This window comes from Ambystoma mexicanum, chromosome 10, assembly GCF_040938575.1.
Source record: "Ambystoma mexicanum isolate Mex_15411 chromosome 10, UKY_AmexF1_1, whole genome shotgun sequence".
Taxonomy (NCBI): Eukaryota; Metazoa; Chordata; class Amphibia; order Caudata; family Ambystomatidae; genus Ambystoma; species Ambystoma mexicanum.
The window spans coordinates 1,279,132,859-1,279,145,095 of NC_090932.1; the positions used below are offsets into that span (position 1 = coordinate 1,279,132,859).

Here is a 12,237-nt window from a genome sequence, read left to right on the forward strand (position 1 = left end):
AAGAAGAGTGGTCCAGCTGGCTTCTGTCCTGCTACAGCATTGCAGACCCCGTATGCCTGAGCCTTAGTCGTGGGGACAAGAGGGAGGACATCTGTAGGGCTCCTGCGGTAGTACGTCGGGGGTCGTTGGCGGCTACGGGCTCTTTTCGGTTTAGCGGCACTTTGCGGGTTTCAGCATTTAGTAAACAGCACTGTTGCGGATCTCTGGAACCGGTTGGGCTTCCTTCACTCCTTGGGTATGGTGAGGGGACTCTAGCTCTGGTCGTCCTGCTTCTGGAGGGTCCTTGGGAGACTCCTGGAGCTTCTAGCCGGATGTCAGACATTTCCCTCGACTACGGATTACTCGACCCCTGGCACTTGGTTCTTGCAGCAATGAAGAAGTACAGTAAGACTGGGAAGATGGTCCAGTGGCGTTCGTCTCTGGGTTAGTTGGTCCCACTAACCCAAGGGCAGAAGTCCATTCTGGAGCTTCTCTGTCTGAAAAGGGAGTTTCAGGACAGCAGCAGGGCTTCACCGGCAATTCAAAAGGTCCAGGGGGATGCAGCAAGCTTCGTTCACGGTTTCTTCGTCGGGTGTTTCTCCAAGTGGTCAACTCTACCTCTAGTCCCAAAACCCTCGACTTTTAAGCAGGTTTCTCCCATTCATGCACAGCCTAGGCTGTCAATCACACATCAGGGTCAATGTCCTGAAAGGACAGCCAGCCAGCCATTCAGGACTGGTTGCATTCAGGCATTCCAAGAGACAAAGGACAGGGGAGTTTTGGGACCCTCCCTCACATCCTGTCCTTACAGACAAACTGGAGACAGAGGTGTGACTCAGGGCTGAAGTCTGCCAACGGCAAGACAAACAAAGGGCTTCAATCTGTTTGACGCACAGAGTAAAACCCCCTCACAAACAGAAAATGGCAAAAAAAGAAGACAGGGGCCGTTTTGATAAAATGGTCACCCCTGGGTGCTATACCGCAGCTGAGGGTTCAGCCTGGTGTAGAAAAACACAATGGTAGGAAAAATTAAACCACTGCCACTAGTCATTTAAAAGTAGGGACGAAAACATACAAATGTTACATGAGAATGTAGGATAAGGGGCTACTAGGTAACTCCCCAGCACTCCACATAAGATGGTGTGTGCTGGACCCACAAAGAGAAAAGGTAATTAAAGTCATTTTCACTTAACTATTCTTGGGAACAGTAGTTCACACAAGAAAAGGTATTTTAAACCTTATGAGAAATCTAAAGGATTTCTCAGTGACACTGCACTGAAGCTGATGTGTGTCACCATACAAAAAGTAGATGCATATGGAGTTTGTCAGACTCCCAAAACAGTGAAAACACATAATCCAAAGGTCAAAACACACGATGCATTGGGAAAAGGGTCTCACTCACTCCAGGGTTAAAATTAAAAAGTCCTACAGTCCAGCAAAAGAGCTGGGGGTCTCTAAGGTTGAAGGGAATGATCACAGAAATGAGAATTCTCCCTAACATGACTGCACCAATATATGCCAGTATTCACATGCACTCCTTCACACAATATTCATGTTTGCTTTGCGCAAAATCCAATAATCAACAACCATAACGAAATGTACATCCAGGATGATAAAAAAAAAAATAAAAAGAAAAAGGATCCAAAAAAGAAAGAAGCAACAAACAGACGGAACCACAAAATCCCATCAACTACCCACAACCTACTAAATACAAGCAACAACAAACCACAAACAGCAAAGACTAAATGCAAAAGACCATGAAAAACACAAATCGTAAGGATGCCCACTAACAAACACAACCCACTCATCATGCCTCGCCACAAGAAAGACAAAGAAGCCAGAAAAGACAACAGAAATAATAAGAAATCCCTAACCACTCGGGAAGGCACGGACCAGCATGATCCCACAACCCCAAAAAACTCGACAAACATCTGAGATGGCCCAAGGAGACATACAAATAACAGAGCAAAGACAGACTACAATGCTCGCTACCTGTCCACATACGACAACGTGGTAAACAAAAACAGCACAGCAACAATGAACCGATAGCCAACAAGCTTCACGAATACAGACCCAACCAGGACACCAAACGGATGACAACTAATAAACCATCCCAACCCGGTCTCCACCATGGACAATACCCCAACCAGAACAAGGAACAAATTTGAAACCATCACACTCACTCTACACCCCCTATATTACCAAGACTGGAACAACAGAGGGGTAGCGACCCTATTTACCACCCGGAAACTAACCAACCCCGCCATAAACCTTTTCGGTCTACTCGACAAAGAGACTGACCAACAAAGAACCACTCCACCCAAAAGACTCAACTGGGAAAAACCCACCTGGAACGGAAACCCAACCAACAACACAATGGTCAGAACAAGCAATACTAACAACAACACAAAAGGGAAATCCAGCAAACTACACTGCAGCCTCCTCAACATTAAATCCATGGCAAAACACTCAACAGAAACCAATGACCTCCTAAGCGAAGGAGGCACAGACCTGCTCTTCCTTACAGAAACCTGGCTATCAGACAACTATAAAGCCATCGCGAACGAAGCAATACCCGACAATTATAAATTAATACACGCCAACAGAGAAAACCGAAGAGGAGATGGAATCGCAATTATACACAAAAAACGCACCTGACCATCTTGAATCATCACAACCAACGCGGAAGATTATGAATCCCTCCTAATCAAGATAGAACTCAACGACCAATCCAACATAGTATTCCTACTGATCTACACACCATCTTCTTACAACCCCAACTTTGCAACCAAACTAGTGGACTAGGCCGCCATGCTATCAACCCACCACGACAACCTAGGTGAAAGAGATCCCACTGATACAAACATAGATACAACAGAAGACACACTCAACAATTGGATCACCAAGGCCATTGACCAATTAGCACCAGCTAAAACATTCAAAGCAACACCACCAAAAAAACTGGCAGCAAAATGGTTCACAGAAGAATTGAAAAAACAACCGCAAAATGGAAACAAAATGGAGAGAATACACCAGACAAGACTAAATAAAATACCAAAGACAACTCATACTGTACAAAGCAACAGTCCTCAAAGCAAAAACAAAACAAAAAAATAAACTACTACGCCACAAGAATCGGCAAACAATTAATAGAAAGAACTCCATCACCCCTACACAAACACTTTGTGAAAGTCACTTACACCAGAGCAGGGTCTGTGTAGCAGCTGCACAGCAGTTACTGCGTCTGCGAGCCTTAGCCTGTGCAGGTATTATTAGATATGTAGTCACTTACAACAGAGCAGGGTCTGTGTATTAACTGCACAGCAGTTACTGCGTCTGCGAGCCTTAGCCTGTGCAGGTATTATTAGATATGTAGTCACTTACAACAGAGCACGGGCTGTGTAGTAGCTGCACAACAGTTACTGCGTCTGCGAGCATTGGTCTGCGCAGGTATTATTATATATGTACAGGGTCTGTGTAGTAGCTGCACTTTCAGCAGTTACTGCCTCTGCAAGCATTAGCCTGTGCAGGTACTATTATATATGTACAGGGTCTTTGTAGTAGCTGCACAGCAGTTACTTCGTCTGCAGGCATTAGCCTGTGCAGGTACTATTATATATGTACAGGGTCTGTGTAGTAGCTGCACAGCAGTTACTGTCTCTGCGAGCATTAGCCTGTGCAGGTATAATTATATATATATATATGCTTTATTTGAAAAACATAGCTTTGCATTGTCAGCTACACGAACCAACAGCCCAAGCCAAGATGGCTAACTACTGTTAGCTTTGGTTTAGAAGTCACCTTCTTTTTGTCTTTCACTGAGGTGGGTGTGTTTTTTATAAAAAATTAACTCCCTGCAGGTGATGAGTGACTGTGAACAAGCCACTAGGGAGTGGTGAAACGCATCAGGCTGCCGTCAGGCTTGAATACTCTCACTGGGAGAATTTTCCTTTTTTTAAACGCTGCAAAATGAAATAAAGGTTGTTTTACACATTACAACCGAAGTCGCAGTGTTTGCTATTGGCTTTCCGTGTATTTTATATTAATGGAACACTGGTTGTGGAGTGCTGCTCGTTTGGACAGTTTTTTGTAGAGTTTTCTGTGGATGCCGTTCACATTTCAAATAGTCACTTACACCAGAGCACGGCCTGTGTAGTAGCTGCACAGCAATTACTGCCTCTGCAGGCATTGCAAAGCCTGAACCGTACCATAAATGAGCTTACGGAGCAACTACTGTGTCTATGCCAAAAACAGGCTGACCCGTGTAATTTTAAAACCAGATGTTTAGAAAAATCACGTACTTACAATATTTAATTTCAACACGTGATAAGTGCAACACAAGGAATTACAGCTTCAACGTGCATTCCTAGAAGTTGCAAAAGGGCTCTTTTTTTTGGGTGGTAAGCATTTTAATGAGTGCAGAGTCGATTTTGCCCTATAATTTGTTAATACTGACACAGTTGTGTTAAATCAGCTTCGCAACAAGGACAAGCTGTTGAACAATTTTCTGACTTTCTAAACAGATAAAATGTGAGCTACAAAGGTGGCAAACTGGCAACAAGTTTGGAAATAAAGCGGTGCAGCGAATATGCAAATCTTAATTTATGCAAATAGAATGTTCACCTTGTCCCTGTGGACTGGAGTCAAGGTGTTGACAACCACCATCTGATTCTCCTCCAGGGGTTAATGGACTTTGGTCACAGGTTTGTAAAGGGCTGATAAAGGGAGTCGGAGCAGTGCATTGCGCACTAGGCTAAAAAAGGTGTTCATGGGGAGGCACAAAGTGAGAGAAAAAAAAAAGCCTGCATCCTGCCGAAAACTATGGAGTTTCCATTTTGGTCACAATCAATTCTATTAGTGCCAACACCTAGATCAGAAACCAGATGAGTGAAAGAAAAAAAAACAGATCGGACGTTGTATGTCACGAGACCACCTGCTTATTTACAGAACCTTACTACTTGGTTCATAAAGAAAAACATTGGAGACCCCCTCCATATAAAGTGATTTTGCAGGGTCAAACCCACAAAAGATTGGGCACAAACCGGCTCAAAGCCAACAGGACAAAATCTGAAACTTCGGTACCACCACAACAAATGTTTAAAGAACAGCAAGATTCACTGCAGTGCGCTATGGGGATTAAAAAGCAAGGCACATTTTTCCTCCATCCAAGAAACAATGGACAGTTCATGTTTAATAATGCTCATAAAGAGCATATGTTTTCAGGCTTGAGCTCAATCAAGATAACAATAACAACAAGGGGGTGAGAACTTCTAAATTGATGGATGCTAAAAGAAATGCATATAAAATTCACTACAAGAGCTGGAACGCATACACTCACCTGATGATGCCTGGAAACTGGACATGCGCGTTTCGTAAAGGGTAGTGTCTAGTTCCCATTCGAGAAACGGACCATAGGAAAGACCGACTCCACTTCATCACGTGGGCTGCTCTGCATCACGTGGGTTTTAACGTCAGCTTCATCACTTGGGCTGCTCTGCATCACGTGGGTTTCAACGTCCGCTTCATCACTTGGGCTGCTCTGCATCACGTGGGTTTCAACGTTCACGTCCTCATTTTTGCACTAGCTGGAAGGCAAGCAAGTTTTACCAGGTCTGCGTATTATATGCGACTTTGGGCTTGTTTTTGCCCAATGTCGCTTATAATATTTGGAGGTCGCTTGTCGCGGTTTTTGTCCACTTGTTGGACTGTCAGTGCGCATGTAATTGGGCTTGTTTATATTGCTGTTAAGCCCATTACACGCACAGAGCGTCCTGCACTGGGCTGCTGGCAGCACTTGACAGCAATTGCTGCTTTGTCTTGCTCTTGGTGCGCCCTGTATTTTGCACATGCTAAGGTATTTGGCACTGATAGGATCGTTACTTGCCCACCAGGTGGCCCATCAATGCCAAATGCCTAAACATATGCAAAAAGAAAGTGCACTTTAAGTTTTGTCATGCAGACAGACAGGGCTGGCCTTAAGGGCAGCAGCGCCCTGGGCAAACTGGCGCCCTCGCCCACCGTGCCCCCCTTGTTAATAGGGGGTGGGGCGGAAGGGGGCGGGCCAGGATGGGCAACTTTTTTTTTTTTAACCTCGCTATGGCGAGGAGGTTAAATAGGTGCCGTTAGCACCCCATTGTCATTGAATGAGCCCGCCATTGCAGGTTCATTCAATGACAATGAGGCGCCTGCCACACCTTCTGCCACCAAGCCAGCTCAGGGGAGCGCTTGAAAGACTCCCCGGAGCTGGCGTGGTGGGGGGCTAATGGCGCCTTTTCTTGTGAAAAGTGTCCACGGCGGAGGGGTGCATTTAAATGCACCCACCACCGCGGGCACCTTTTGCAGTAAATAGCCGCCTGCTGCGCCTTGTCCCACAACGCCAGCTCGGGGGAGCCCTTGAAAGACTCCCCTGAGCTGGCGTGGCAGGGGCAAAAGGCTCCCTGGGGGGCGTGGCGCCCCGGGCGGTCGCCCGGCTCGCCCCCCCATAAGGCCGGCTCTGCAGACAGACACACTGACATGTAAAGAAGTGGATTGTTTTAGTTTAGCAAGCATCACTCTATAGCAATATTATCCCGGTGATATCCCTAGTGTTGATGCATTATCCACTAAAATCCTTTATTTATTTTTTTTAAACTTTTTGTGCAAGACTGGGTTAGAGGATTATTGGAATCTATATAGAACATTTTCTCAGAGAGATGTATTCAGGAAGGCATTGCTTCTTTTCAACGTCCAATTGGCCATGTTATAATGTATTTCAGGCCCGTATTATTTTGCAATCTGGGACTTCTAGTCACCATGCAATAAAATATTGTTGTTCTAACACACTATGTCAGTGTTCTGTCTATGTATGTTTTTTTTGTTGTGTTATGTTTCTTACTTTTGAGACCTTTCCACAACTTTTTAGGTGCACAATTGTTTTTTCAGCTTATTCGGACGGGAGTCAGCCTGTTTTGGAAGGGCATTCAGCTTATTTTTTCCTTCCGACCAGGCAACACTGAAGGCAAGGCGTTGCGGGAGCAAATCCATCCGTTGCAAAGCACATTTCGTATCGTTGATTGTTATTTGGTTTCTGGTAAGTCTTAAAGCATTTCTGTGTATTTTGGTGGTTTATAATGTGCATCATCAGGGGTGAGACTTACTCAAAATACAGGCAGATTCTGTGTTTTTTTTCCGTTATTTCAGTGTATTTTTGGGATATGTAACGTGCATCACAGGGTTGAGGCAATATTGGGGAAGGGGTATTGTGTATTTTGGGGGTTGAGATTGAGATTTACTTAAAGTACAGGGGGATTCAGTTTGTTTTGAGGTTTTCTCATGCAGATGTGCGACGTGTGTTTTATGGAGTGGGGCTGGGCACAGTGCGTTCCTCCCGTCCCAATGGGACTTCCACTATACCAGTGAACAGTACAGTGAACGGTTAGTTATCCTCCCCGCTGGAGGGGGGATGCAGGGGGTTTGAGGATTTGGTATGTGCAGCAGATGGGGATATGTCTTATGCAGACAGATGCATATGGGTACGAATTTCCAGCATAACTGTTAAGTTATTTATTCCTCCTGCACGTGGGGGGGGGGCGATTTGGCATTCCCCGGGGAGGGAATTTTTCATTTACCGCTTTTTGAATTGTGTGGAAGGGAAGGCTAAACGGAGGGTTTGTATTGTTTTCATTATCAATCACACATTTAAAGTCCCTATGAGACCCAATAGCATTGCGTGTTTAAAAAGTGTTTAAAAAGTTTGCCGATACTTTCTGAAATGCCTTTACGGCTTAATGTATCTGTTACGTTGTCGTGACGTTTTCACGTGGGATGTCTAGGTGCTTAGGAAGAGGATTACGGAGGAAGGAGTGGTCCACACCGTGTACGGGCAGGTATTAAAACCTGCTGATTTCTGTTCGCCATAAGCAATGTTTTCTTTTACTTGAGCCACACCAGGCACATCTCCTGCAGCTCCCCTCTGAAAGCAGTTGGGTGGCTGCATCGTGTGGGATAGTTTCAATGATAATAGGGGTATTTATTTATTCATGCAATGTTTGACGGCTACCTGTATATTTATTTTTTTATGCAATCCGACAAACATTGCATAAATAAATGAATAATCCGGGTCCATGTATCCGACAAACATTGCATAAATGAACTGGGTCGTGGCTGAGGACTGTAACTTCCCCTGGTGACCCTGTGCATGCACCCTGCACAGGGTCACCAGAGGAAGTTACAGTTTGCTGTTCCTGCAGCTGTGACGTCTATCAAAGTCCTGCTGTGTACACGTAGGGGGGCGGAGCCATCAGAGCGCTCATGGTTGCAATGAGCTGCTCCGCCCCCCTACTCTGTGCCGCCGCGGGCGCTTTCTTTTCTTTCTTTTCCAAAGTAGCGCAGAGAATGGGTTTGGGGTTTGCGACGGTTGACTCTGGCCGGATCCCGCTACACACCTGGTGCCGGATCTCGGTTCCGACGAGAGACGGCCCAATGACCAGTGCTGCCGTTATCTGCGCAACACGGCTTTCACTGTTATAACAGCAATGAGCTCACCAAGACGGCATGCAGTTCCCTTGGTATGATTTCTGTAACTTTACTGCCTTTACGAGGTGAGGGGTTATGAACATTGCAGGGAGATGTGACTGACTTTACCGCTCAGTGCTGCCAGGCAGTGCATTGAGCTGTACCGGCCAGAGTCTGTACCACAAGATGCCTCTTGACCTCCCCTCCCCCACACACCCCCATATTTCTTTCTTTCTGTATAGGACCGACTTCCTTCATTTCCCTGCGACTTCCTTGATTACCTGCGTTGTCTCACTAACTAGGTGCCTGCATGTTGCTTTGCTAGTATACAGTGAAAATGCAAACTCCTATGTAGTCTTGCCAGCAATTTAACCATGAGTATTTAGCCCTAGAAAATAGCCATACTGTAGGCAGAGGTCTTCAATCTGTGGGGCGTGTGATCCAGGACAGTGAGAAAAGAGAAAATACATGCTCAGTCAGTGCAACGTGATGAGGGCGCAGAAAATAAATGCAGCCTGGACGTGCTCTTTCCTGAATTTGGATTGCGTGCCCACGCTGCGTTGTTGCTTCCTGCTGGTGACGCCAGCGTCTTATTGCCTGGTAAGGGATGAAGCTTCTCGGCTCAGACCGCCACACCACAGTTGGACAGTGTGCCGGGAAGCAAGCGTTTCAGGCCTTTGTCGGTCCCTCTGCTTCCCTCTCCCTCATTGGACCCACAAAGATTAACACGTGGGGAAAGGTGAGAAGTGGGGCTGGATCACTGCAATGCTGGTTCCCCCTAGACCCCTCTCCCTCTGTGCCCCCACCTTGCTTGACCATGGGGGAAGAAGAGGCGAGCGGTGACGGAAGCACGCATTGCCAGTGTTGTATGATATCCAGCTCCCCCACAGCAGATTGCTGGGCTCTCCAGCAATCTTCCGTGGGGTAGCCAGATATCGTACAACACCGGCCCCCCCTGCTTTGGCTGTCCCTCTGCCTCGTCACCCCTGTGGTCCATGGGACAGCGCTGGCCGGGTCCGAGATCCGGCATTAGATGTCTGGCCGGATCTCGGGACCTGGCCTGCCTCAGCCATGACCAGGCTTTATCAAGCCCGTAGCTTTGCAGAGGGAAACTGGGGGCTCGGTGACCTAATCTAAGCAGGGCTCCTTTCCCCAGCCGTCACACATTGTTCAAATGTGCGTTTTACACATTCAAAGGAAAAAAGTAATTTCCAAACTCAAAAGCGCTGCTGAAACTTGCATTCACTAGTTCTCTTTGAGAGAGAGGGGGGGTGTGTGTGTGTGTGTGTGTGTTTTTGTGTTTTTTTTCTTTCTGAGCACCACTCCAATACAATTTGTGTGCCCCTTGCTTTGTGATTTATCACAGGTTATATTCATAAAGATTTTATGTTTACAAATAACTGCTTCCATTGTGCTGACAGCAGTTATTAGGAAATTAAACTGGGTTCATGGGTGGCAAACGGAGGCAGAAATACCCTAACCCATCCCTTGGCCAAACACATTTTATAGCACTTCCTTTTTTTAATAAGTAATTGCAAAAAGCCTTATTGATTAACAAGTTTTGCATATTTGTTTTGTTTTTATTGTTTTGGTTAAATTCAACCTTAAACACAGTATCATCAATGGTTTGTCAACCTGCTGAGCTGCCCTGGGAGCCATCTACTATAAAGCAAGTCTATGCATTCCATGATATACTAAAATCACTGCATTACCAACAGTACATTCATTGGTTGCACCGCTTCCATAGAAGTGATTTAAAGTGGAATACATGTATATTATCCTGCTGTGGGTGCCAGGCCTTCGCCTGCATGTGGCACCATATGTTGCAGAGAAGCCAGGGGCCCTTGTGTCTGGCATGGCAGCCGCGGCAGTCTGCTGCTACGTCAGCGCTGTCACCTAACTGCAGTATAAGCTACATGGCTATTACTCGATGTTTCCGAAAGTTGGCTTGGTGAGTTAAGAACTACTGTGTCGTATTCTATGTAAGATATGTAGATGAATGATTTTAATGCCAGCAGGCTGGACTTCACAACTGTTAAGGGTAACCTGTAACAAGCTGATGCTCTTTCTCTCACTCGCTCTATCATTTGTTTTTGTCTCTGTGACTGAGTATGAGTCACGTTTTCAGGTATGTGCTCTTGACTGCTCTCTCTACCAGCTGGGGTGAACTGGCCTATAGGGAACATTTGGAGATTCCCTGATTGGACCCTGCACCCTAGGTCCCTTTTGTGTGCGGGGGAGGATGTGTGCCGACTGGCAGAGTGTAGTGCGCACATATTGGTATGGTCAATCTGGTACGTTTATAATATATTTTTTTATTGTACTTTTTCAATTGAAGGAACACAAATTGGCTTAATCATCCCATCTTGGACAGCAAAGCCCCAGCAGCAATGGCACCATAAAAAATCCTGACATCTGTATTAGGACTTTCCGACGGTAAGAATGTCTTTTTTTAAAACAACTGTATTTTGCTGTGGGCGATGGTGGGGTAATTTTAAAGTATAGTAGGAGTCACAATCAGGGATTTCAAACCTATTTTTGAGGCTGTTCCTTTCTCATGTCCAGTTTGGGGCAGTACTGAAAGTTCACGTCTCATGTGGGAGTTGCATTTACAGTGCACTGTGTACTCTCCTGGTTTCCCAGCGTTACGTCCTGCTTACTAGCGGATGCCTAACACCCAAGAGGTGATTTTAACCCCTGCTCATTTTGAAGTCTCAGGTAGACCCGTGTATCCTTGACTAACTGTTTTCATTGCAGCAGCATTGCTCCAAGCGTCGGTGTGTCAACCTAACCACCTGTGTCCCAACAAGAAAAATCCAGTGAAGCATTTGACCCAGTTAGCAGGCAAGTAAGGATTTCTTCTCCCTATGTAATATTGGTTGAGTAGAAGTGCTGAAGGTATATATCGGAAATGTGCATCCAGGTGTGGTTTTCGCCGCCCTCTGGCCTAGTCCTTGACCACACTTCAACAAAAAATTTGAGCTAGAACTTCACGATCTGAACAGGGAGTCTTCTGAGACTTGTATCAATGTGTTGTTTTTTTTAAATCCAAGCAGCATTTCTGACCCATTACTGCTGAGTTTGTTTTTCCCCCAAGCTGTTCACATGGTTTTGTTTTTCGCCCCCCCCCAGCCTTTTCACGTGGTTAGTTTTAAATCTTATGTGGTGTTTTCTCAATTTAATTATTTTAAAGCATTTTTAATTTTTGAAAACCTTAAATGGTTTTTAAAAAATAACGTGACATAAATTAACGTGGGGGGTTGCAATGTTTTCAGAGTCAGGATCCTTTTTTAGATGGATCATTGGTACTAAGTGAAGAAAATATCTTTTTCACTGTACCGATTGGGGGTGGGGGTTGTCCATTTAGAAAGACCACTCTGTGACCTCTCAGAGCAGTCTTTCTAAATCGAACGATCATACTTGTCAAACCCCTGTCGCACATGAGTGCGTGCAGGGCTGACAGGCGCTGTGAGACCCAGCAGAGTCGTCACAGGAGGCAGAGGTGTGTTTTGGACTGTGTGTCTGCATATGGGTAAGATGCGTGTGTTGGGGGAGGGAAATTGGGGGTTCGGGGCCACCCCGATTGACAAGTTAATGAGCGGGTGGGGAAGGAGGGGGGCAGTATGTGAATTCCGCACTTTAAAGTCAATACAAAAATGGCCGGGAAAAAATCAGTCTTTTTTGTGTTTGGGCTTTAAAATGCAGAAATAACCCATAGAACTGGATAGTTTCCTAGTGCCCAAAGATGGTGATGGTAGAACTGGA

At 45.6% G+C, this 12,237-nt stretch overlaps 1 protein-coding gene and 1 long non-coding RNA gene across 2 annotated transcripts in view; one reads left to right on the top strand and one right to left on the bottom strand.

Annotated features, from left to right (window-relative positions):
* Positions 1 to 5,434, bottom strand: part of THOC5 (THO complex subunit 5) — a 476,028-nt gene extending 470,594 nt beyond the window's left edge. Inside the window, exon 1 of the mRNA XM_069619274.1 lies at positions 5,318 to 5,434. The gene's annotated coding sequence lies outside the window, so the exon portion shown is untranslated. The remainder of the gene's footprint in view (positions 1 to 5,317) is intronic.
* A 1,509-nt stretch (positions 5,435 to 6,943) lies between these two features.
* LOC138493313 (uncharacterized) lies at positions 6,944 to 11,314 on the top strand. Its single transcript, XR_011276371.1, has 3 exons — positions 6,944 to 7,048; positions 10,811 to 10,908; positions 11,230 to 11,314. It is a non-coding gene; the product is annotated as an uncharacterized lncRNA (long non-coding RNA).
* The last annotated feature ends 923 nt before the right edge of the window (positions 11,315 to 12,237 follow it).